General features: G+C 38.0%; 1 protein-coding gene across 3 annotated transcripts in view; it reads left to right on the top strand.

Annotated features, from left to right (window-relative positions):
- LOC138149677 (arylsulfatase F-like) overlaps window positions 1-6,000 on the top strand; it is a 49,980-nt gene that overhangs the window by 4,278 nt on the left and 39,702 nt on the right. Inside the window, exon 1 of one of the 3 annotated variants that reach the window (XM_069072844.1) lies at window positions 1,141-1,472. The exons of 1 other annotated variant lie outside the window; for it this stretch is intronic. The gene's annotated coding sequence lies outside the window, so the exon portion shown is untranslated. Of the gene's footprint in view, window positions 1-1,140; window positions 1,473-6,000 lie in introns of those variants that run through there. One more of the 3 variants, XM_069072842.1, reaches the window with a different exon arrangement.

Below are 6,000 nucleotides of genomic sequence, written 5' to 3'. Positions count from 1 at the left end.
TCTCTCTCTCTCTCTCTCTCTCTCTCTCTCTCTCTCTCTCTCTTTCTGTCTCTCATGTCTCTCCAAATCTACATCACCAGCTCCTCCCAGTTCAGGACTTTCTTTTCACGGTCAACAAGTCCATCCCACAGGTGAGATTAACAAGCTCTGGGTTTTAACACAATCAATTTGAAAACCAAGACAATACAGGGGGATCTTTATATTCCATTACTATCACACTGTAGAATTCCTGAAGCTATTGAGAAAGGTATTGGTATGAACATCTAGCCATCTAACCCACTTTATATTGCCATTGGTTCCACCACTGTCCTCCCCATTGTCCTCACCTATAACACTGTTCTTTGGACAAGACCTCCATGGACCTTGCTCCTACTCCTCAGTAAAGTTAATTAACTCAGCTTTCTAACTCCATGCTGGGTCTGAATTGTCCTGATTGGTAAATGAATGAAAAGGCATCTAACCCATTATATTTAGTTAATTTTAGCCCTGCTTCAGTTCCTGTCAAGTTATCCACACCAGATATCTTGCTAATTGTCCTACTATGTGCAAGAAGACTTTTAAAAATCTACTTCCCACATCATAATCTGGGAACAGTGATATGATCAGTACTACCATTGATCCTATATTGTATGAGTGGATGGAACTCCTTGAGACAAATCTATCCTCTTGACTCTCAGGCGCTAATAATCTTCAACATATCTCAAGTCACCAGGGACTATTTTGGAGTTTCCTGCTTTATTCTCATCAAGGTACATGTGCAGGTTCATAGGTGGGTCATACCTTGATCCACTAAAGCAAAAGTTCTCATGATCAACACTCATACACACATATACATTCCAATGTATGCATCATTCAATATGATAAATACATCTTTAACTTGACAACTCAGTGATATGCTAAAAATAAATGAAGAAGTTCCAACCATCAAGGGATGAATAAAAGCAATGTAAGTTACTAAATAAGAGCACTGACTGGAGGGCTCAGGATCAACCTCCTGTAGAAAGTGGAACTACATCTGATTTCCTGAAAGAAGCTAGAGATTATAAAAGGAAGAGGTGAAAAGGAAATATTTTCTGGGCACAATGCACAGTTCATGGGAACACAAAAAGATGAGACATGGAATGTCATATATCGAGAACAGCAAGCAGTCCAGTTGGGCTGGAACACAGAGTTTCTGAAAGAGAGTAGTGACTAATTATCCTGGCAGGATGAGCTGGGGCCCAATTGTGAAGGGCTTTAAAAACCAACCAGTTTGCATTTCAGCTTAAAGACAAGAGGGAGTTACTGGCATTTCTTGTGAAGGGGAATGGCCTGGTCAGACTTGTATTTTAAGAATACCAACATTTTGTCATCTGTGTCAAAGACTGAAGAAGGAAAGGACATAATGCATACAAAGCAATTGGGAGGCTAATGCAGAAGATATATAATGAAGTACTGAGCTAAAGTGGTGGCTCTCTGAGTGAAGAGAAGAGGTGAGATGAGAGAGATAATGTAGAAATAGAACTGATGAAATTTGGCAACTGGTTGGATGTGAAGGGTTAGGAAGAGGGAAAGTCAAGAAAAATCAGGAATGTTTCCAAAACTGTTTATCTCAGTGACTGACAGGATAATGGTGTCCTCAGCAAAAATAGAGAAATAAGAAGTTGTGTATGTGTGAATGAGTGTGTGTGTGTGTGTGTGTGTGTGTGGAGTATGTGTGGATAAATATTATGTTTTAGATGAAATGAATTTAAGATTTTCATAGGATATTCAGTTGGGGAAGTCCAGTAAGACTTGGAGGGGATAAGCAAGTGTTAAATACCTACTATATGCCAAGAACATAGTGCTTTACAAATATTACCTTGTTTGTTGATAGCAGTAACCCTAGAAGGTAGGTGCTATTATTATCCCCATTTTATAATTGAGAAAACTGAGGTAGACAGAGATTACCTGACTTGCCTAGGATTACTCAGCTAATAAATATTTGAAAGTATGTTTGAGTTCAGATATTCTTGAATCCAATCTCATTCCCACTATGTAATGTGACATCTAGTTGTTTCAATAGGCAGTTGTAATAATGCAAGAGTAGAGAAATATTTGTATTAAAAATATAAATCCTGGGGTCATTAGCATTGATAATATGTTCAACATATGGGAGTTGAAGATGTAGAGAAACAAAGAAGTTGACCCTTTGACACACACATATGCATAATGAGTAGAATAAAGATAATGATATTGCAAAAAAGGTTGAAAAGTAGCTGCCAGAAATTCAGGAAGGGAAATAAATGTGATGAAAACCCAGAGAGAAGGTGTCTAGGAGAAGGAAGTGGTCAATAGTGTCAAATGCTACAGAAACAAAAAAGTGTAAGGACTGAGAAAAAGAAACATTAGTCAATAGTAATTAAGGGATGTATCAACAATGCAGTATTCACAATGCCTATGGTAATTATAAATATGCTGATATGGTTATTAATCACAAAATATACCAGGCTCTCTACATGGGGAATAAAGCTAGAACATTTATTCAAATACCAGAAAACTGAGTCCCCAAACCAGAAAGTCAAAGCCATCACAGTAGCTATGAAGTTGGCATATACACACATAATCACCCACATTCTCAAGCCTTCAAAAGAGAACAGGCTACCTCAGGCAAAGGTCCTCCTTTCCCTATTTACAGCAGCTGCTCAGTGTCCATGAAGTATGCTCCCAGCCTCTGAGCCCCAGCAGTTCCTGTCCCTGGCAGTCCTCAGCAGAAATTCTGCTTGGCTTAAAAACAAGAGTTTGAGGTGCCCTGGCTGCCACTGTCCCTGCTGCTGCTGCAGCCATGCCTCCAGTCACCCCATGCTTTGTATCTTGGCTTCCACTTCCTCTTGCCCCACCCATTCCTGTTAAGTCGGCAAATTCAAGGGGCATGGAAGATCTTTAAAATCCCATAACCCTTACAAGAGATAATTGGTAACTGACAAATCAGTTGCAGATGTGCAATGAATTCTGAGAAATGAGTAGGAGGTGAAAAAAAAAACTGAGTGTGGATAGCTTTTTCTTGAATTTAACTGTGAAATGGAGGAAATTATGTATGTAGTCTCAATAGTCAGTGATGTTTTAGATGTTTGGGATATCTTGTATAGGGTAGTAGTTTCGTAGTGGGATGGTAAGATCAAATGATGATTTTTTTTAAGGAAAAGGAGCACATTTTTGAACAATTGGGAAGAAGACAATGGGTAGGAATGAAGAAAGATTTAAAATTATGTTAAATAGGTAAATTCCTAGAAGAGTCAGAAGATGGTAGAGTAAAGTGGGGGGAGGGCTACTCTTTTCATGGATAAGGGGATATTTTTCATCCTGGAGGAAAAGAGGGAGAGGGTAATTTTGGAGTGATTTGTCATTGTTGAATTGGGAAGGAGTGAGGATTTCTGACTCATGGACTCCTTTATGGTGAAATAATTGATGAGTTCTTCTACTGAGAGAAAAGGCAGAAGGTTTTATGGAGAGAAGAGATTTGAAATAAATGTTAAGATGAGTGAAGTTAAGAGTCAATTAGGGATGAGTAATATTGGTGGGTGGTTATGTGAATTCATAGGGGGCCAAGTGTGCACAATTTTATGCCCTCCTCCTTCTGAGAAGACAGATGCTAAGATTAATTGAGGACTGGTCTTTGTAAAAGGATGAGCAGCAACAACATATATATATATGTACACACACATATATGTTTATGCCAGCTTGTATGTCTATACACATGTGCATTTTAAAACATTTATTCCATTTATACACATATTTAATACCTTTAAATCATTACATTGTTTTTTAAATATATTTCACTAATGGACTATTTTGTATTTAAATTTACACATCTCTTTGCAAATATGAAGAGCGAAAAATACTCTCAATTCTTTCTTTAAATTTTCTGTATTGAGATCCAAGTTTCCCCCTCCCTAAAAATTTAAATAAATTTACCTACACCTGTTTAATGAAACCTTTGACTTGCATATACATATGTAATGTTGTTCATTTCAGTACTTCAGAGATTATTGATTTCATTAATCTGAATACATCCTCAGCTAACAAATCAATCACAGTTGCTTTAAAATTTAGATAATTTTAGTTATTTGGAGCAAAAGAATTAGTCACAGGGTCAGCTACGTATGTTTAAGTTATTTTGAAGGGAGTCCTAAAAAGAGATAGAGACTATCATAAACTCTCTAAACTTCAGATTTTTCATCTAGAGAGATTGGACCTGATGACCTCTATGGTCCTTCCATCTCAAATCTATGAATCCAAGGCAAATGATATGACTCTATCACATTGATCTGTAATAACTCCTAAGGTAGTTTGATATATAATGATTAACACCGAATATACAGCTAATAAAACTACTTTCCCTTTTCTGCTCTACTAATCAGATCTAAGATAACAGACATCAATACCTGTTTCATTTTCAACCTTTTCTGACTCTTAGGCTTATGAATGTCACTTAAGAATTTCAACCATTTGTCTTTCAACATTTATATCTATATTTTATATCTTCATTGCTTTAGCAATTGTTCTAATTGATCTCCCTAATACAGATGAATGACCTCTATCATTCTCCAGAATCCTCTTTTATTTTTTTATTTTTACCTCATCATACATCCCATGAACATCCTTACATTAGCTAATGACCTGATATCCTACTTTTCTATGAAGATGAGGAATACCATTTGCTTCTTTGAAGCTGTCTCCACTAAGTTCTAGTTGTCTAGGGCTTTAGAAAGAAGCATTATTCCTAGTTTTCATTCATCTTCTTAATCACTTCCAGAAGACATTAACTCAGACAAAAACAAGTAGTGTCACTTCAGGAAAGTAAATTAGCCTCCCTGGGTTTCAGTTTTATCATATGTAAAAGTTGGCGGGGGGGGGCATCTGAGCTAACATTTCAGATTAAAATTGGTAACTTGCTTGAGCTTATCCCCCTAACACCTCTAACAAATGTAAAAAAAAATGACTAAGCAAATTTTAGAGCTACATAACTCAAAAAATGACAGAACGAAAGACATTTCCACCTGAAGGCATCCTGGCAGGCTGACAGGAAGGGTCTATCACACTGGGCTAGGAGCAGAGGGCAGTTCTGTGTTGGCATGGACCAGGCTAGAGCAGATCACCCTGGCAGCTGTGGCAGTTTCCAGACTTCTCAACCCCAAAATGCCAAAGACAAAGTAAAAAGTCAGTGGGGAAACCCTGTTGGACTTAGGTGAGAGGAGACCATGATCTGGCCTTAGCTATGAGGTGGTGGATATAGTGGTGGCAGCAGCAGCAGTGGTGGCTGGAGCTCCAGGTCCATCGATGGTGGGCAGACCAAGCAGCTGATCAGACGGCAATTGCTCTTCCTTTGTCCTTCTTGGATCTGTGTTGCAATCTTGGGTGGTGGTCCTGTGGTGAGGAGAAGCACTGCTGTGGCAGAGATTGTGATGACTGTGGAGAACCAGTCTTGCTCATAGTTCTGAGACAGGTTCCTAGAAGTAGCTCTGACAACAGATGTGTCACAGCAAAACTCCAGAAATTTTGTAGACAGAACTCTCCCTATGGGAGCAGAGTTCTACTCTGAGAAAAACTCAAAAATCAATTACTTGACTGGAATATGAGCAAAGAGAGGGAAATAAATCACAGTATAGAATCCTTCTTTGGTGACAAAGAAGATACAAACATAGAACCAGAAGACAACAAAGTCAAAACTCCTGCATCAAAAGTCTCAAAGTAAAATATGAATTGATTGCAGGCCATGGAGGAGCTCAAGAAGGAATTTGAAAGTCAAAAGAAACAGAGGAAAAATTGGGAAGAGAAATGAGAGTGATGCAAGAAAATTATGAAAAATAAGTCAACAGCTTGCCAAAGGAGACCCCCCCCCCAAAATACTGAAGAAAACAACAACTTAAAAAATAGATTATCTCAAATGGCAAGAGGTCCAAAAAAAATAAAACAATGAGGAGAAAAATGCCTTAAAAAGCAGAAAGGGCCAAATGTGAAAAAGAAGTTCAGAAGCTCACT

Source organism: Petaurus breviceps, unplaced genomic scaffold (assembly GCF_028583685.1).
Source record: "Petaurus breviceps papuanus isolate PSGF00001 unplaced genomic scaffold, PetGlider_PUasm1.0 90849, whole genome shotgun sequence".
Lineage (NCBI taxonomy): Eukaryota > Metazoa > Chordata > Mammalia > Diprotodontia > Petauridae > Petaurus > Petaurus breviceps.
This window is presented reverse-complemented; position numbering and strand designations above follow the sequence as displayed.